The sequence below is a fragment of the Dendrobates tinctorius genome, unplaced genomic scaffold (assembly GCF_039654945.1).
Source record: "Dendrobates tinctorius isolate UK_male_01 unplaced genomic scaffold, ASM3965494v1 ptg000035l, whole genome shotgun sequence".
Classification (NCBI taxonomy): domain Eukaryota; kingdom Metazoa; phylum Chordata; class Amphibia; order Anura; family Dendrobatidae; genus Dendrobates; species Dendrobates tinctorius.
In genome coordinates, this window is record NW_027361703.1 from 19012398 (window position 1) to 19033715 (window position 21318).

The window sequence follows — 21318 nt, forward strand, 5'->3', positions numbered from 1 at the left end:
AGGAGGAGGACCAGGGTGCGGTAGTGGCAGACAAGGTGGTGGATGATACAGTAACTGACCCAACCAGGCGGGAGGACGTGCAGAGCAAGGACAGTAGCATACAGGGGGAGGGAGGTGTAGCACCCCAACAGGCAGGAAGAGGCAGTGTGGTGGCCACAGACAGAAGGCATGCAACAGTTTCTTGTAACACCAGCACGATGGAAGTTGGCAGTACAACTGTTAGGTCTTTCCGAATCTGGTTGTTTTTTAAAGACTCTGCCAATAACCCCAAACATGCCATTTGCACCACCTGCCATGCCCACATCAGCAGGGGTAGCAAAACTACCAGCCTGACCACCACCATCATGATCAGGCACATGGCAGTAAAGCACCCGACTTTGTGGGCCGAACCCCAGGGTCCAGGGACACTGTCTGCAGGTGACACCACTGCTTTTTCTGCTGTTGTGCATGGAAGCCAATCCCCTGTCCATGGTGCCTGCAAAGATGCCTCCTGCCCTGCACCTGTCGTTGCACACACTAAACTAGCACAATCATTAATTACGTCCAATTCTGTTGTGAATTCGCTTTCTGGCCTACCTCTGGTTACTGCTGAAGGTGGTGGAGCTGGTCAGGTTGATGGAGGGGTTGCGAGTTCTCTTTCTGGGCTCCCTCTGGTGGTTACTGGAGGTAATGGAGCAGATCTGATTAACAGAGGCTTGCCACCTGATAATGAGGATGACGATTGGAGATCTGGGGTTTCAGACTGGATTTAAGACAGCCGACTCCCTCTATCCCTGCTGGTGATTTTTTCCTACCTCCTGAGGTCTTAGTTTCCAGCTCAGTCCCTGCATGCTCAGCTAAGTGTTCTTTTGCTCTTCTGTTCACATTTGATCTGGTTTTGTCTATTTCAGTTTTGTGTGGGTCAGCTAGCTCCGACTGGGGCTATGCTGAATCACCATCCATATGTTACTGCTTGTGCCAGTTTATTTTTGTCCCTTAATAGATTGGCCTCTTTTTGCTCTGCTTTCAGAATATACTAGAGTGCTGATATAGTGGGCGAAGTCGTGCGACTTCAGTATTTTTGCATCATATGTTTTTGCAGGGTTTTTTACATGATTGCAGACAGTGTCTTTCCTTTCCTGTCCTGTCTAGTCAGTGTGGGTCCCATCATTTGCTCAGTTTATTTTCCTACCTGCATTTGTGTTTTCATCTTGTCTCACTGACAATATATGTTTGGGGGCTATCTATTCCTTTGGGGTCTTCTCTGGGGCAGTTTAGATTTCCCCTTTCTTGCTTTAGGCTTAGTTAGCTCTCCGGCTGTGCCGAGGCATCTAGGATCATCGTAGGCATGTTCCATGGCTACTGCTAGTTGTGTGGATAGGATCAGGGGTCTGCAATCCACTTAGTTACCAACCTCTCTGGTTTTCTGTGGCTTAGCTTGGGCTTGCTCTCCTCCTTGGTTTCCCAATCACAACACACGTCCTTGTCCCAGTGAATCATTCAGTTGAACATACCCTAGTCCTTGGAACGCAAGCGTAAATACGCAGCCGACGCCCCACAGGCCACAGTTCTAAATTCACACATTTCTCATCTGCTTGCACTCAAAATGTTGCCTTTTATGTTCCTGGAGACTGAAGCTTTCCGAAAAACTGATGGCGGCGTCCGTCCCAAGATACTTGGTCTCCAACCACCACTATTTCTCTCAGTGGGCCATCCCAGCATTACACAAGCACGTGTCCCACATTAGCCGAGCCCTCAACAATGCAGTTACTGGGAAAGTCCACATATCCACGAACACATGGACAAGTGCTTGTGGGCAGAGATGGTACATTTTGCTGACAGCACACTGTATTGACATAGTGGAAGCCGAGACCCAGTCGGACCTTGGGATGGAATATGTCCTATCGATGCCGAGGATAGCGGGCCCTATTTCAATCAGGGTTGCCCCCACAGTCTACAACTCCTGCACCTCCTCCTCCTCTTCAGCTGTCATGTCCAAAATGACCACATCAGTCACAAGCTGGAAGCACTGCAGCACTGCCTCAGCCAACAGGCTGTGCTGAAGCTAATATGCTTAGGTGACAAACCGCACAATACTGAAAAGTTGTGGACAGCTCTGAAAGAGCAGGCAGATCTGTGGCTGACACCACTGAACCTACAGTCAGGCATGGTCTTGTGTAACAAACCTGACTTTATGTTGCGCTGCCTTTTCCGTGACCCTCATATTCTCCTAATTTTGGGTGACAGTCATTTCTGGTTGGTGACACTTCTAGACCCATGCTACAAGGAGAACGTTAAGTCTCTTCTTTCAGAGGCAGACAGGTGTACTAAAATGGTGCAGTACCAGAAGGTCATTGTTGCGGAATTATTAAAAAAAATTCCCATCTGAAAATGCTGCCGGCAGATTTCACAGTTCGTTAGACAACCAAGGAGTACAGGTGAGTCAAAAATGCTTCCAGGGGTCTTCCCTTGATGTTCCTATGTCATTTGAGCACTGTTCCCATCGATTTCTGATGCTAAAAGGACCCCCAGGGGGATCGCGGTAAAAATGCTCGGTTTTCCCATAGACTTACATTGGGCATTTCAATTTGCTCGACCCGAGCAACTGTAGGGGTGGCAGCGGCGAGGCAGGGATAACAATTGGGTGGTGGTGCTGCTGGTGTTAGTGCAGATAGGCGGTGGAGGTATGCTGTACTCACAGGAATGGGGGGTGACCCGCTTCTTGGCATCGACAGGCACGAGACAGAGGCAGGAATCGTATTCAACAGGTTTGCTTTTATTGGCCGCCCTCACGACGACCAGAAAAAAACACGACAGATGTTTCACACTGTTATCCTCCTGCAGACAGGCCCGAGTACCTTCACTTGTACACTTTCTCCGTCAGGTGTACTTTGTGGCTTTATCCGCCGTGGCTGTCCTAGGCCAATCCACCACGGCGTTTCACCTTACAAAGTCCACCAATAATCCTGGTCCACACAGGCCGTCTCTGCCTGTGACCAATGCCCTATAGGGTCACCCCCGTGACCGTTTCCACTGTCAAAAGTCTCTGAGGGGTCTCCTTTGTGTGACAGACTCTTCTAACCTGTGAGCTCCCCTGGCTGACTGAAGCTTCTGGAAGCTTACCTCAGTATTTATCCAGTCCGACCAGGTAGCCCCACCCTCTGTCACTTGACAGTGACCTCTGCCCAATCAGAGTCACCTTGACCTCTGTCAGTTATGTAACACTCAAATGACAGTTACATAATCACTGCCATCGGTGCTCTTCAGTGACCTCTGATGGGCAGACTGCCACATGACACCTGCTGTCAATCTCTCTGTCTCTTATCACAGACAGAACCGTACCCAGCTCAACCTCCCCACACAACGAGCACCCGAGCATTTTAGTGCTTGCTCACCACTAATAGCTAAGTCAGAACCAGGAGGGCATAAAAGGGACAAAATCATCAAACCGTAGCAAAGTCAGAAAATGGTCTGAAGTTAAAAACAAGAATAAGCACTAAAACCTTAGAAGCTAAACACTGTGGTATGAAAGTTAAAGAGAAATTTAAATTGGCAGTAGGTGTCAAATGTTCAGAAGTGTAAATAGTAGGCATCTACTTGGCTGAGCAGCACCACAAGAAATGAATTCTACTTGAAAATTACAAAAATGCGGATTGATTAAAATGTAGATTTTTTTCTAAGGCCGGGGTCACACTAACCGACGCAAAATATGGTCCGTAGTTTACATGCATAATACAGATGAATGACCCCTAAATAGTGCTCCGTATGTCATCCATAAGCAAGGTGTGGTCGCGTACTTTGCGCATGTCAGCATCCGTATGGAATTTGTATTGCGAGATTTTCTCGCAGGCTTGCAAAATGGACATTTAACGGTTTTGAAGCCTGCTAACTATTTAAATCATTAGCCTGCACCCTATTGCCTCAGGAACAGGTGGCAGCCTCCATTCTGTACATTTGTGACCTCGCCTTCAATAGGTGTGTTGGTGTTGTATGTGCAACATGGCAGACAGTCTGAGTTTCAACACAACTGAGCAGGTTCTCTTCAACTGACTTTTGTCACGCCGCTTTGGTCAACCATACCCAGTGATAGTGGATCCACGCAGGAGGAGACACATGTGGGTACATCCACTTTAGAGGCAACGACTCACAAGAGGTCATTTTCACCGCCTCTATTCTTCTCTGCGGGAGCATCCTGCAAAATTCTACCAATACTCTTGCATGAGCCTTGCAACATTTGATCGACTCTTGGAGACAGTGCGCCCTGGGATAACCTTTCAGGACACAAGGATGCGCAAAGCTATATCTGCAGAGGAGCGACTTCTACTCACATTACGGTATGTACTACACAACCACATTCTCTATGTTCATGATGTGTTGCCCAAAGTATGTATTTATTGCTTCATGAACTAATTTTAATGCCCTCATCTTATTCCAGATATGTTGAAACTTACAGACCAGAATGTTATGTGTAATATGTAATGAATATCACTTAGTCATTGTGCAACCAAATATGTGTGTGTTAGTAGATCTGAAATCCTAACAAGTTTGGTATGTATGTACCTGTTTTTTGGTTAATTTGTGCATTATAAAATGTTAATTTTTTGTTGTTCTTCAGCTTCCTGTCCACTGGCCTGTCTTATGCCGCCCTCCACCATGAGTTTCTGATTGGAAGATCTACCATTTCTGGCATAGTCAGGTCGACATGTAGTGAAATATGTTCAAGACTACATCAACTCGTCATGCCCGAGCCCAGGATTGAAGACTGGTTGAGGATATCAAGGGACTTTGAGGAGGAATGCCACTTTCCTAATTGTATTGGGGCCCTTGATGGCAAACATATCTGGGTGCGTAAGCTGCCGAACTCTGGCTCCCAATTCTTCAATTATAAACAATACTTTTCTGTTGCATTGTTGGCTCTGGTCGACCCTCAATACAAGTTTATAATTGTTGACATTGTGGCCTATGGAAGGACGGGAGACTCTCGAGTCTTCAATACTTCCATTATGGCTCGGCGGCTACGCACCAACCAGTTGGATCTACCACCACCACGCCAGCTACCAGGATGCACTCAAGAATCTGTCCCTTATGTCCTTGTGGCAGATGAGGCGTTTCAGTTAACGCGCAATGTCATGAGGCCATATCCCCGGCGCAACCTTGACCACCAGCGCAGAATTTTTAACTTGCGCCTATCATGTGCTCGGCGACTGGTGGAGTGTTCCTTTGGCATTCTTTGTGCCAAATGGCGGGTACTCCAGTCTGCCATTCAGCTGAGTGAACAAAATGTTAATGAAGTAGTTAAAGCCTGTGTGGTTCTTCATAACTTCACCAGGATACATGATTGTTCCTCCTCTGCTGGTGTTGTGCGTGGGTTGGACAATGTGCGTAGGGAGAGAGCATCTATCAACCCTCAACGTAGACCGCTCTCTGGCCTCAAAGTGCGTGAAATTACTTTATGTCACCTGAGGGTGAAACTTCTTGGCAAGAGCATGCTGTGTCTATGTTATAATTTTTTGGTTTATGAGTGTCTAAATATAAATATTTCTACCCCTTATGATTCTATGATTGTTTAATTGCATTAGTAAGCATATGTTATTATGCTGACACTTTTTTTTAGAATTGAGACAGAGACGTAAAATGTAGTAGACAAATGTTTACTTTTGCCTTTTTTTTGTGTGTTTTTTTAAAGCAAAACATATTATTGCCATGTGAGAAGTGTGGCAATGGGCCAAATTGGCCTTTTTGCAGTTGTGAACATTTTTTACAAATAACATTTTCACACATAGATAAAAAAAAAACATTATGCAATACCAAAATGGCTAAATTATAAATTTTGGTAAGTTGGGGAAGGAGAAGGCGGAAGACCAGCCTGTGGTTGCTGCTGGCTACTTTGCCCAACATCGCCCTGTGTGGGGGCATACTGTTGCCCATGATGTGGGTAGTGTACTGCCTCCTGGGATTGTTGTGGGTACTGGCCAGAGTGAAAATGAAGAGGGGCATCTTGTTGGGTCTGGTAGGCCCGTGTCTCATACCCACCAATATATCCATGTCGTCTACAACCAGGTTGGGACCAGCCTCCAACACTGGGTGGGAACAAGTGGCCATATTGGTGAGCTTGGCTAGAGCCAGACATATGTGTCTGCTGTTGTGAAGGTTGGGTAGGGGGAGGAAGGGGGTGGGGTGTAGGCCCACGTATTTGAGGATCCTCAGAGCCTGCTTGAGCAAGCATCTGTGTGGGTGGTCTAAGGCGCATCAGATTTCTGGGTGAAAGCTGCCACCTCTCCAGATATTCAAATAATTCATAAGGGGTATTGGGGTGTGTGCAAGCATCAAGCAGGATCTGAAAACATCCTCGAATACGGAGCCTCACCTCATGGGAAAGGGCACAAAGATAAAGGGCCAGGCTGCGGGAGTATGCCTCCACGCCATCATCAATATTTACTCTAGCCAAATAGTTGAGGACCCCAGTGTCCACATTTGTACATGTATCTTGGGCAGGGATCTGGCACCTTCTTCTTCCTTGCTGGGATGGTCCAGCATGCTGTGGGGAGCCCCAGATCTGGGCAGTTGGGCTACTGCTCAGGTTGCCCTGCTCCTCCTGTATGACTGATGGTGCAGCAGCAGACGGTCCTGGTTGTGGATGTGGTCCTGGTGGTGGGGTTTGTTGCGCAGGCACTGGGTTTTCCTGAGAGGATTCTTCACCCATGCTTCTTGTAGGGGGAGAAGATGGGCCAGCCACCTCATCCCCTACAGGATCAATGATGGGCTCTGTATCTGAGCCAGTTCCTCTATCCGTACGGTTGGACTGAGTTCTGTTATGAAATAGAACAGAGCCAAAAATAAATCAATATTTTTGGCCCTGTAAAGTATCTGTGTAATGTGGTGTGAGGTATCTACTTAGGGTCTCAGATCCAGAATAGGGGCGAGGAAGGAGAGGCGGTCATAATAGATGTATTTCCTCTTTAGGTGGCCCGCATCACCACTCCTGGACCGCTGCTGACGTTCCCGCCTGTATTGGTCGCGGATGCTGCGCCAACATCTCATCACATCTTCCACTGCAATGTGACAGGAAATTTTCTCAATTTCACATATTTGATAGGTCAAATTTGCTACCAGTAGCCTAGGCATGTGGCCTTCTGGGGTGTGCTTTCTACCCAGGGTGGCATATAAAATTGGGGCATCCAGGCCAGATACACAGGGTCACAGTAGTTCATGTATCAAGTAACTACACTTACTAACTTGGTAGGCTAGGAGGATGAGGACCTTGTGGCCTGGGCCAAATGATGGCAGTGTAAAACCATGGGTCACATTAAAATCTACCCCCCTCATGATGAAAAAAGTACAAGCACAAGAAGGAGGGGACTGATTATATATGCATTTTTTGATGTGAGGTAATTTTAAACAGGTTTTGGGTTGTACTTACTCAGTTGCTGCTGCTCCTCACGTGGCCGTTCACCAAAATCGTGGAACATCTGGTGACATATGCGCCTCCATGACGCCTCCTTTCTTGCCCGGTTGGCATAATGGGCATCACGTTGGTCCCAGATTTCCGGTCGCTCCTGCACTAGTACAATCAGCATCTCCACATTGAGGAAATATGGCGCCATGATGCTGCCGAACTCCGTGGAGGCGTACTTCCTGGATGTCTGGAGCGCTTTTGGAGCTCATTTGCATGTCTAAGCTTCCTGATGATGGATTGGTCCGTTTCCTGTCACCTGCCAAAAGACCTGCGTATTTCTCACAAGTCACACGTGTGGTCCGTGGGTAATCCGTATTTTTTGCGCACCCATAGACTTGCATTGGCGTACTACGGGCGTAGTACGCTGACAATCGCAGCATGCTGCGATTGGCACGGACCGTAGAATACGGGCGAGAATTATACGGCTGTTGGGAGCTGACCCATAGAGAATCATTTGTCCGTGTGTAATGCGTGCTTTTAACACCTCTCACTTGTCCGTATTCCTCTCTAGTGTGACCCCGGCCTTATAGTTCGCATCCACGTAGGTTTTGCCAAATGATGGATGAATGCTGGCTGTCATTTTTCTCTACCGTAAAGGGCCCTCAAAAGGTTAAAGCATTAAAAAAATGCTTACCCTCACTATTTCTCTCACCTCAGTGTCCCCTCCACTCCTCAGCGCATCTTCTTATCACTGCCGCTAAACATTGGATCTCTGGGCCTATTCACGCTTGGCTGGGACTTACATCTCTGATGAGATTTGGAACAGTTCTGCCTGGGAATTCAGCACTTGCAGCAATGATAAGAAGATGTCATGCCCAAGGATGTCCCAGAGCATAATAAGGAGCTTTCAATTTGTGAGGAATTTGTGAGGAATAACTTCTCTGCAAATCAAATTTCACATAAAAATCAGTGGGAACAGGCAAATTTGCCTGATTCACCACTCTCTAGTTCCAAGAATTAAACAGGACTGCTGCAATGCCTGCAAAAAATGTATCATCAATGATATTAAAATACATTTGTCACCCCCTTACAGGGGACCTCCAGGCCCTTTAGGCCAGGATTATTAGATAAAGACCAACAGAGCTGTCCTGAATTCAAAAAGATGTCCTTCTGTCCCATGATGTCAGGGCTTTGTCTTGACTTCAGCTCTGTGATTGTTCAGTTCCTTCTCCGACTCAAGATCTTGGGTGAGCTGCTGCATATATCTCTGTTCTACCCCTTCAATGATTGACTTTTTGCATTTCCTCCCTGGGACTCAAACTCACACCTTCTCATACGGTAAGCAGAAGCATTCAATATGAGCCACAGGGTGTAGAGAACAGAAGAAATTCTCTGGCTGTAACTCTACATGATGTTCTTCTTTATAATACATAGCACTGGTACATATAGAGGTATAGCTCTATAGCGCATTACACTTTTATATGCTAAATAAATAAAAGTGTGATATATTTGCTATATTATTCACATGTATACCAGTGCAGAAAATATATGTAGTAAAATCTGCAGTTACGTAGTGTTCCTGCAAACATTTGTCCCAACCATTGACAATACCTTTAACATTGTACCTCTGCAACCAATTATCATTTTTATGGTCCAGGACCCATAACTTTTTATTTTTCCATCAATATAGCCATACAAGGGCTTGTTTTTTGTGCTATGAATTTATTCTTTTTTTTGCTATACATTGCATATACAGTATATGACTATTTCTCACCCTCTGTCTGAACAGTCACTGCAGAGACCTGGAAGACAGAGCGGTGCGTGGTGGTGGAACAGGGACAGGTGAATATCACAAATGCCAGGGGCCTGTGCCAGCGGTGACACCGGCACCTGGCCCCCCATAGCGCACCATTGTCCCCGCCTGCTCAGGACACCGGCACCTGGCCCCCAGCAACGAGAGGTGAGAATGTCTATTTTTTTAATTGCAGCAGCAGCATATGGGGCATTTTATTCTATAGAGCATCTTATGGGGCCATCAACCTTTATGGAGCAGCATATGGGGCATATTATGCTTTGGAGCATCCTATGGAGCCATCAACCTTTATGGAGCAGCATATGGGGAATATTATTCTATAGAGCATCTTATGGGGCCATCAACCTTTATGGAGCAGCATATGGAGCATATTTTTCTATGGAGCATCTTATGGGGCCATCATTAACCTTTTATGCAGCATTATTTGGGGTATATTTTAATATGGAGCATCTTATGGAGCCATTATTAACCTTTGTGCAGCATTATATGGAGCATATTTTTTTGTGTGGAGCATTTTATTGGGCCCATCATGAACTTTATGGAGCATTATATGGGGCATATTTTGTATGGAGCATCCTATGGGGCCCATCATGAACTTTACGGAGCTTTACATGGGGCTCCTGATTCAATATGGATATTCAAAAACATTTAACCTACTGATATCTCAATTAATTTTACTTTTATTGATATCTATTTTTATTTTTGAAATTTACCAGTAGCTGCTGCATTTCTCACTCTAACTTATACTCGAGTCAATAAGTTTTCTCAGTTTTTTGTGGCAAAATTTGGGGCCTTGGCTTATACTCGGGTCAGCTTATACTAGAGTATATACGGTACTTATATACAGTCATGCACTTGTCACTTTATATATGCTATTTATTATTATTATCCTGATTATTATATCTTAATATATATGGATGGTATTGTCCTATTTTCCTATTTATATTGATATGAGATGGCATTTCTTTTATTTTATTAGTGTTTTTTGGCCAGTATAGTAACTGTTTTTAGCCCCATTTTATTATAAGTTTATCATTAATATTTCCCTATGGAGTATCATTATTTCATTATTACAGTCTGCACAGTCCTCTAAATACCCAATCATGTGATCTGCTGTTATCTCCTTTCCATCACATTCCCTGGGTCTGTACGTTCAACCCTGGAGTGCATGACAGCAGAATGTCACTTCCACCTCCGGGTGTGTTCTGGGCTGCGTGCGAACCGCTGCGGAGTGCCTGACACCATCCTTTGGCTGCATTCTCTCTCCAGCTTCCCTATGCATTCCCCTCTGAGAACATCGCCGCTGCATGTCACTTCCGCTTCCAGGGGTGTCTAGCTGCGGCATACATTCCACGGCAGAATGTATATACCGCCTTAATTTTTTTTTTTTAGTTTTTTTATGGTTTAATCCATTTCTACTGATCCTTAATATAATATTTAGCTATGGCCATATGATTTTTCTGCTCTACTGGCAACAAATCTCCCAATTATGCTACATCACCTGTCTCTAAGAACCATTAGTTTTGATTGGTTTGTTTGACATATAAATAAATCTTTCATTCACTTCCCCCTCATACTCCTTGAGAAAGCCACGGGGCGAAACGTACACAGTCACAGACACAGGAGCCACAGGTTACTGACTACTGGTATACATTAACTTATTATATCTTTTCTCTTTTGTTCTTCATGCCGTTTAATTATAGACATGTATGTCTATTAGATTTTTGCACTATATAGATTATTTATGTGGGATTCTTATCATGTTTAATCATGTCATTTGGTCAGTACTCCCTTTCATAATATTTTGCTGTGCTGTGGTTTCTGTTTTTGTTCTTTGGTTTCCACATCTCCTATATGTTTTTAATATCATGATTTAACACAATTATGTGTTTTATCTTATTTTTTGGATTTACTCACATCATTTTGAGTAGGTTTATCTGTCAAACAAGTGCAGCAAAATCTGCACTGTAATATGGCACTTCTTCCCTTTTGAGCTTTGCACTGTGTCTAAAAAGTATTTTTCCACCACATATGAGATATCGATGAACTCAGGTAAAATTGTACAAATATTTTGGCGTCCATTTTCTACTTTTGCCCTTGTGAAAATACAAAATTTGTAGTTAAAAAATATTTTTGTGGAAAAAATTTTTTTTTTTTTAAATTTTCACAGCTTAACGACATAAACTTCTGTGAAGTACCTGGGGTTCAAGGTGCTCAATGCATATCTATATAAGATCCCAACGTGGTCTAGTTTCCCAAATGGTGTCACTTGTGGGGGGTTTCCACTGTTTAGGCACATCAGGGGCTCTCCAAATGCGACTGGCATCCGCTAATTATTCCATCAAATTTTTATTCCAAATATTAAATAGTGCTCCTTCCCTTCCGAGCCCTGCCGTGTAGATTTCCCCCACATATGAGGTATCAGCTTGCTCAGGAGAAATTGCACAACAAAATGTATGGTCCATTTTCTCCTGTTATCCTTGCAAAAGTGAAAAAAATTAGGCATAAACAAAAATATTTGTGAAAGAAAAGTAAATGTTCATTCCAAAAATTCTTGTGAAGCACCTGAAGGGCTAATAAACTTCTTGAATGTGGTTTTGAGTACCTTGAGAGGTGCAGTTTTTAGAATGTTGTACCTTTTGTATATTTTCTGTAATATAGGCCCCTCAAAGTGACTTCAAATGTGATGTGGTCCCTAAAACAACGGTTTTGTAAAATTTGTTGAAAAAATGAAAAATCGCTGGTCAAATTTTAACCCTTATAACTGCTTAATAAAAATAATTTTGGTTCCAAAATTATAGTAGTAGCAAACAACAAGGTACTCAAAATTTTGAAGATCTGAAGAGGTGCACAAGTAGGGTATCCAGCCCGTATAACTAATAAAATGATGAACTTGGCACTCAAATACGTGAAAACAATTTTTCTTTTTTATTGGCATCCAAATCACATGTATTCTGAATGTTTTCAGTCCAGGATAGGACCTTCATCAGAGAATTTTATGATTCACTGGATGCTGCCTTAGAGGTGAGTATTTTTTTAGTGAAGCGCTATTTTTATGCGACTCGCGCCGCTTTGGGATGCCAATAAAAACGAAAAATTGTTTTCACGTATTTGAGTGCCAAGTTCTTCATTTTATTGGCTTTAAAATTATAGTTATGTTAAGTAATGTGGGAAATGTTATTTATTAACTATTTTGTGCGATATGCCTTTCTGATTAAAGGGCATAAAAATTTTATTTTGAAAATTGTGAAATTTTCAACATTTTAGCCAAATAAATACAAGTCATATCAAAGAAATTTTACCGCTATCATCAAGATCAATATGTCACGAGAAAACATTCTGAGAATCACCAGGATCCGTTGAAGAGTTCCAGAGTTATTACCTTATAAAGTGACAGTGACACCCATTGAGTATTACGTGTTCTATGTGGAACTTACATAGAAAAACTATAACTGAAAGACTGATAACTGTTTTCTGTTTTGGAGACATTCCTGATTTTGGCATACAAATACTGATGAAATACTCATCAAAAACACTGATGTGTGAATGAGGCCTAACACAGTTATTGTTACATTTCGCTGGTGTATTAAATTTTTGTGGTTTCAAAGATTCATGCATACAGTTTAACGTGCTTTGTCTAAAATTACGTTGGGTTAACATTTTTAAAAACAACTTGGCCTGGTACAGTTCACAAAATATTATTGGTCAAAAAATTGACTATTGTCATATATACTGTAAAAATGCAAAACTAAAATTGGCCTGCTACAGGTGTACACTTTCTCTATATTTTAATGAGGCTTTCCACTTGTTGCCTTCAAGGGTGTATAGAAGACCCTGCTTGTAATTTTTGGCAGACTTTGCTCTTTGCAGAACTTTTATGAGTGGAGGAGTACCACAACTATACTTTGCTCACAAAATTTGAATGAGGAACCACAGTTGGTGCCTTCAAGGTTGTATGGATGACCCAGTTTGTAATTTTTGGCAGGTTTTGCACTGTGCAGAACTTTTATGAGTGGAGGAGTACTACAACTATACTTTGCTCAAAATATTTCAATGAAGTACTACAGTTGATGCATCCAAGGTTGTATGAATGACCCTGCTTAAACTTTTTGGCAGGCTTTGGACTGTGCAGAATTTGGAGTGGAGGAGTACCACAACTACACTTTTCTCACAATATTTGAATGAGGTACTACATTTGGTGTCTTCAGGGTTGTATGGAAGACACAACTTGCAGTTTTTGGCAGGCTTTGCACTGTGCATAATTTTTATGAATTGAGGAAAACCACAACTATACTTTGCTCACAATATTTGAATGATTTAGTACAGTTGGTGCCTTCAAGGATTTCCCTTTAATTCTTATTATACTCATTACTCAAAACGAACATTCGAGCATTAGGAATTGCTCAGTTCAAGTAACAACGAGCATCCAAGCATTTTAGTGCTCACTGACCTGTACAGGCAAACACTATTAAGCACAAACTAAGTCTGACAGGGATCAGATTCAGACAGCTTAGTTAATAAGAGCATGGCAAAGAACCAGAATTGGCGCATTTAATTGATGCGCCTGTCCTCGGGCAGCTGTAGGCTGCTATTTTTCAACTTAGGAGATCCAGTAACCATGGCCCCTTCCCACACTGAGAATACGAGCCCACAGCTGTCTGCTTTAGTTTGGCTAGTTATCAAAAATGGGGGGTGACCGCATGTCATTTAAAAAAATTATTTATTTATATAATTTAAAAAAAACTGTGTGGGACCCCTCTCTTTTTGATCAAAAGCCAACATAAAGCTGACAGCTGAAGGCTGCAGCTCGAAGCTGTTGGCTTTACCTGCGCTCGTTAGCAAAAATCTCAGACATGGAATACTTGACATGGTTGTGATTGGGGTGGAAGTACCCCACAGGAAAAGCTTATTGATTGGCTGTAGCTTTTCAATAAGCTTTGTTCAAGCTACTGAGCACATATAGTAACATGGACTTCATGGAGAAGTCCGTATTCGGGGTCCATGCACAGATACTAGGTGTCCGGTATGGACCCCAAACTTTTCTGTTCGGGTTCACCCCTCTCTGTTGCTTTTTTTTAACATAAACATATGTATTTATTGGTATAATATTTCTCTTCTTTTTTTATTTAGTGATTTAAAAAAATTCTAACTGGTTTACTTTTTTCTTCTATGGGGCTTTTATTTCTCTAATCACTGGTCTCATGCATTGCAATACACATGTATTGCAATGCATGAGAACTGTCAGCTTTATACTGTTAGGCCTGGCTGCTGGCTTAGTTTAACAGGTAGACCCAGAGATCATCATTTGACCTCTGGCTGCCATGACAGCACTCAGCTCTCTGTGATCACGTCACAGGGGTGCCAGAGGATTGAGAGAGGGAATCCACTCCCTCTCACAATATTCTAAATGGCGCTATGGTTGCATCTAGAAGATAACACATAGATAACATAATCGGACCTGAGCCAATCAAGTCCCAGTGAGTTTGGGGGTGCAATGCTAGTGTTCTGCAATGGAATCCCAATGCTTAGAGATGTGGGGGTCTCTATCCCTGCAAGACTGCTGACTGTAATTAAACATCGGTGCTAAACAAAGCCCATGAAGCGCTGACTTTTTTTTACAGTTGTCAGTCAGGAAGAGATTAAACATGTTCACAAAAAGAAGGGTTATTCCAGGCTCTAAGTGTTTGGTGCCAGGATTCTCCCACTGCATGGGGTAGATCCCAAGCCTTGTCTGCCTCTGCCGTTTCCCATTCTGCTTCGACCACAGTGGGATATGCTCAGCAGAGACGTCAGTCTCAGCGCCTTGCTCAGACTCATGCTGTTCGCTTGGTTACTGCTGGCTCTCCAGCCCAAGCTATAGTATCTAGCAAAAGGCAGCGGCGATCAGGCGTTTCAGAGGCTAGGTCCAGAAATCATCCTACTGAGCATGCTCGTGAGGTGGCGACCACTCATTGGTTGTCGGTCGTCAGCTGCTCGGGTGAGATGGCAGTTCCGGATTGGTCCACGAGCAAGGTCCTGTCTGACTGGACTTGAACAAGAATGTATAAAAGGTTCCCTGTAGAGCGCATCGTTGTGCTAAGATCATTTGTGGCCGTGTGTGGGTGGAGACTCTGCGCTCTGTCGGCATGCATGAACTTCTAGTTTTCCTTAGAGAGGCATGTTTTTCTCTTGACTTGGCTTAGCGCCTGTCTCGGTCACGTGTGTGGTTAGTATGGGTCAGTTACGTGGCACAGTCAAACCCACGTGCTTAAACCCTAGTATTGTCAACTGGGTATGGCACACACCTCATTTGGTACTGCTCGGCGGTTAGCTGAGCTTGGTACGCTTATTTTTGCGCCACTTGGTAGAGCTGTATTAGTTAGTTATATTTTCTTTGCCACTAGGCGGTTAGCTGAGCTGGTATTCCTTGGCCAGTGCATACCTCTCTGAGATGTTATCAGTTTGGTATCTTGCATTCAGCTCACACTGAGTCGAGTTGACACAGCGTGCTTTTTAGTGAAAGCTCACTGCACGACTCCGCCATTGTTTACAGGCAGCAGGATAGCATATCTGCACATTGGACCCCGGGTTGCGATCGCACTAAATAAAATAACTTTTAGAGTGCAATCCACCAACCTGAAAAGGTATGTTAGCACCAGGGTCTGGCTAGCAATGGTGGATGAGCAGCAGCTTCCATGGATTATCCAGCAGCTGGAGAGGCAAGTTGTCTGTGTTAGAGCAACTTCAGCTGTGGATATATCCACAGTGGCGGCACAGGCAGCCAGTGAAGCTGCTACCAGGGTTTCAGCTGCGACTCCTGCTCCATTTTTTCCACATTTCCCGCTTCCCAATAAGTTTTCTGGGGATAGTAAGGCTTGCAGGGGATTTGTGAACCAGTGCTTGATCCAGCTAGAGCTACTGAGTTCACCTTTCTCGCCTGAAAGAGCCAAAGTGGGATTTGTGGTGTGCCTTTTTTACAGACAGGGTGTTGGCGTCGGTTATGCCGTTAAGGGAACGTAAGGACCTGGTGGTCCGGAGCACTTCTCAGTTTTTGGGCACCCTGAAACAGGTCTTTCTTTTTCCCCAGGTTACCCATGACACCGCACTCCAACTTCTGGCATTGACTCAGAGCTCTTTTCCGACCAGCCAGTTCACTATCTGGTTCCGGACGTTAGCATCCAAACTGGAGTGGCCAGATAAGGTCTTGTTCTGGGTGTTTTGGAGGGGCCTCGCAGACCACATTAAGGATGCTTTGGCCACTAGGGAGATCACAACTACGCTGGAGGATTTAATATCCATTGCCACTCATATCAATCTTCGGTATGCTGAGCAAAGATTGGAGCGAGCCCAGTGTAGTCAAAGGATTCGGTTAGCAACAAATTTTACCAATCCTTTGAGATCTCCAAATTGGACAAACAAACTACTGGTGGAGCCCAGGGTGGTTTCTCGGGCAGAGGCTAAATCCCATCCCTTATGTTCTCCACCAATTTATTTTGTCTCTAGTCAGACAGGTTATTACGCCAATAGGTGTTCCAGGCATCGGGGTGAATGAACGCCTCTAGTGGCTATTGGAGGTTGCTCTCTAGAGTCATCAGATGTTTCCCCCAAACTAACCTTTAAAGTGACACTGTACTACTGGTTGACCGCTTACATTACTGAGACTTGCGTGGATTCTGGAGCTGAGGGTAATTTTATGTCTTCCTCCGTCGCACAACGGCATGCAGTAGCCCTAGTGATTCTCTCTAAGCCTGTTACCATCCAGGTGTTAAATGGCTCCATGGTATCCACTCAGATCACATATCAGACCATTCATCTTTTACTTCCAATATCTTCAAACCATCAGGAGATAATTTCTTTATTGGTCAGTCCTGAGGGTATTGTTGGGTATACCTTGGTTATGTCACCATTTACCCCACATTGACTGGTCTACTGCGAGCATACTAGGATGGAGTAGGTCATATGACGGATCATGTCTGGGGGCCCAGGTTCAGGTCGGTTCATCTGCTGTAACCACTGGCCTAACCACTCTCCCTAAAAATTATTGGAAATATGCAGACATCATCTCCAAGAGGGTCGCAGAGTCTCTTCCTGCTCATCACTCCTATGATTGCCCCATAGACCCCATTCCGGGAGCAGAGCCTCCTCATGGGCGTGTCTACCCTTTGTTTCTCCCGGAGATTGAGACTATGTCTGAGTACATCAGGGAGAATCTGGTAAGGGGGGTAATGAGGAAGTCTGTGTCTCCTGCTGGGGCTGGATTCTTCTTTCTTCAAAAGAAGAGTGCATAGTTACGCCTTTGCATAGACTATAGGGGATTGAATGCCATCACCATAAAAAAAATATCCTTTGGCTCTAATCTACAAGCTCTTTTATAGGCTGTGGAGTTCTAGGATATTTACCAAATTGGACTTGCGTGGTGCCTATAACCTAATCCGTATTTGTGAAGGGGACGAATGGAAAACCACTTTTAACACCCAAGATGGTTATTATGAATACCTAGTTATGCCATTCGGTCCCTCTAATGACACCGCAGTCATTCAGGACTTCATGAATGACATCTTTTGGGAATTGTTATCCACATCCGTGCTGGTATATCTGAATGATATTCTCATCTACTCTCCAGATATCGACACTCACCGTAAATATGTGTGTAGGGTCTTTGAATTCCAGCGTGCCAATTCTCTTTTTGCCAAACTAGAGAAGTGCGTGTTTGAGCAGGAGTCCCTACTAGAGTTGAGCGAAACGGGTCGAAAAAATTCAAAAGTCGCCGACTTTTGGCAAAGTCGGGTTTCATGAAACGAAACCCGACCCTAGGATGAGGTCGGCCACGAGGTCGGCGACTTACGCGCCAAAGTCGCGTTTCAAAAGTTTGTTTTGCGCTCTTTTTCAGCCAATCAGGATCCACGGACACTGTGGGCAACGTGATGACATAGGCACGGGTCACCACCATCTTTCAGAAGGGCATGCAAGCAGGGCCGGACTGGGACTAAAATTCAGTCCTGGCATTTGAAGTTACACAGGCCCACTAGTCACATGGTGACTATATAATATCTTTGTACACTTGTAGTTTACAAGAAGTGAGAGGAGATTAACACGATTATATAACATGTAGTCACAGCTGTGCCCAGGATTTCAGCTCAGTCCTATTTATTGCCTTTAGGTACAGTACTCCTCCCAAATCTCTGTCCCCTTTTGTATGCATGATTACAGAATTCCTGGCAGAACTGCTCTCTATTGGACAACCAGACTCCCTGGTCATAGCCACCCCTATCATACCTCCCAACTTTTGAAGAAGGGAAAGATGGACAAAGACTGCGGCGCGCGCAGCGCACCGCTGCAAATTTTGGCCACGCCCAGCCACACCCATTTCACAACTAGTCACACCCATGTCCACACCTAATCGCACCCATTTAGCACTGCTGATCACACTGACTGGTACTGAGGGCACAGTGGCTGGCATTATGGGCACAATGACTGGCACTAAGGAAGAGAGAAAACAGAGAGAGAGAGAAAAAAGAAAACAGAGAGAGCGAGAAAGAAAGGGGAAAGAAAGAAAGAACAGTGAGAGACAAAGAAAGAACAGTGAGAGACAGAGAAAGAACAGAGAGAGAAAGAAAGAACAGAGAGAGACAGAGAAAGAACAGAGAGAGAAAGAAAGAAAGAAAGAGGGGAAAGAAAGAACAGAGAGAGACAGAGAAAGAACAGAGAGAAAGAAAGAAGTAAAGAAAAGAAAGAAAGAACAGAGAGAAAGAGAGGAAAGAAAAAGAAAGAGGGGAAGAAAGAACAGAGAGAGAAAAAAGAAAGATTAGAGAGAGAAAGAAAGAACAGAGAGAGAAAGAAAGAACAGAGAGAGAAAGAAAATGAGGGAAAGACAGAACAGAGAATGAAAGAACAGAGAAAGAAAGAAAAAGAGGGAAAGAAATAAAGAAAGATTCTACAAAGATACTATAGCAGCCCGGCTCCCATTGTAGTGCCCACCTGAGCCTCCCAGTGCAGGACATATCATGATCCGCTCACATGGCCGGCATCCCCGATTCCAAGGCGATCCTGCTGGCTGCGCTGTCGGAGGAGGACATGGTGATGGATCTAAAGCATTCCTGGTTCCGTCACAATCTCCTCAAGAAATTATCTCATTTCCGGTCAGCTTCCAGCACATCACTTCCGGTGGAACGTCATGTGTGAGTTTTAAAATGCTCCTCGGGGCTCCGCCGTGTACTTCTGTGTCCGTGGGAAAAGCCCGCTTTGTATGCTTTGTACACACTTGGCTCCGCTCCGTACATCCCATACACATATGGCTCCACTCCGTATACCCCATACACACGCGGCTCCGCTCCATACACCTCGTACACACACGGCTCCACTCCGTACACCTCGTACACGCGCGGCTCCACTCCGTACACCTCGTACACGCGCGGCTCCTCTCCGTCCACCTCGTACACACGGCTCCTCCCCGTACACCTCGTACACGCGCGGCTCCGCTCCGTACACCTCGTACACACGGCTCCTCCCCGTACACCTCGTACACACACGGCTCCGCTCCGTACACCTCGTACACACGGCTCCGCTCCATACACCTTGTACACAGGGCTCCGCTCCGTACACCTCGTACACATGCGGCTCCGCTCCGTACACCTCGTACACACACGGCTCCGCTCCGTACACCTCGTACACACACGGCTCCACTCTGTACACCTCGTACACACTGCTCCGCTCCGTACACCTCGTACACATGGCTCCGCTCTGTACACCTCGTACACACGGCTCCGCTCCGTACACCTCATACACACACGGCTCTGTTCCGTACACCTCGTACACACGGCTCCGCTCCGTACACCTCTTACACACACGGCTCCGCTCCGTACACCTCATACACACACAGCTCTGCTACATCCACACTGTAAATCCTGACCCCACACATACTTACCTCAACCAGCACCATGACAACAGCAAAGCAGAGTCTTGCAGACGGTAGAGGCAAGGCTGAGCGCACAGGACCTGTGATGAGGTCACAGGAGGGGCGGAGTCAGGGGTGACATGATCGGGGGTCTGGACAAAGGCTCCTGATCATGTGACCCCCTGACTCCTCCCCTCCTGTGACCTCATCACAGGTCCTGCGAACAGAGCGAGCAGGCAAGCGAGTGCGACGCTGTGAGTGGCTGCGGGGGGGAGGGGGTCTCATGCTAAGGCGAGGATGGCGGCTTATCTCCCTGCAGTGCGGGAGGAACTTGAAACTATCACCGCCGTGCCCGCAGAGGGCCGGCGGCAGGAGCAACAGTGGCCGCAGCAGCTGGCAAGCGGCCAGGTGATCAGGCGCTGCCGCCCGCGGCCCACGTGACAGCGGCCCACGTGACAGCGGCCCAGCGGGAAAATGCCCGGTTGGTTATATGGCCAATCCGGGCCTGCATGCAAGTGATTGGCTTGCTTTGGTGGGCGTCACAGGGGGTATAAAATGGCGTGCACGCCGACCGCCATCTTACTTCTGCCGATCTTAGTATAGGGAGAGGTTGCTGCTGATTCTGTAGGGAGAGCGTTAGGCAGGGAAGAAGACAAAAAAACTGCTTCTGCTGCTAGCGATTTGGCCTGCACAACACACCAGTCACTGTGTGTGCAGTGCAAGGGGAGGCTATATAGTGGTGTATCAGTGGTGTTGGTTGTTGGGCTGCCTTTTAAGGCTTCCTGACAGGCTGGCATTGCTGTTTACCCACTGCTCCGCAAACTGCTTTTTTAAAAGCAATCCCAATTTTTTTTTTTTGTCTTGCTGAGAAGAAAAAAAAACTGCTTCTGCTGCTAGCAATTTGGCCTGCACAACACACCAGTCACTGTGTGTGCAGTGCAAGGGGAGGCTATATAGTGGTGTATCAGTGGTGTTGGTTGTTGCGCTGCCTTCTAAGGCTTCCTGACAGGCTGCCACTGCTCCGCAAACTGCTTTTTTAAAAGCAATCCAATCTCCCTTATCCTCTAGTCACTTTTGTCACAGCTGTGCCATCGAGCCTGTCACATAGCGCTCAGATATTCATTGGGCCTCACACAATCCAAAAGTGTCCAGTGTCCAAAAGTGTGTGCAGAGATTCAAAATCTCCCTTATCCTCTAGTCACTTTTGTCACAGCTGTGCCATCGAGCCTGTCACATAGCGCTCAGATATCAGTGGGC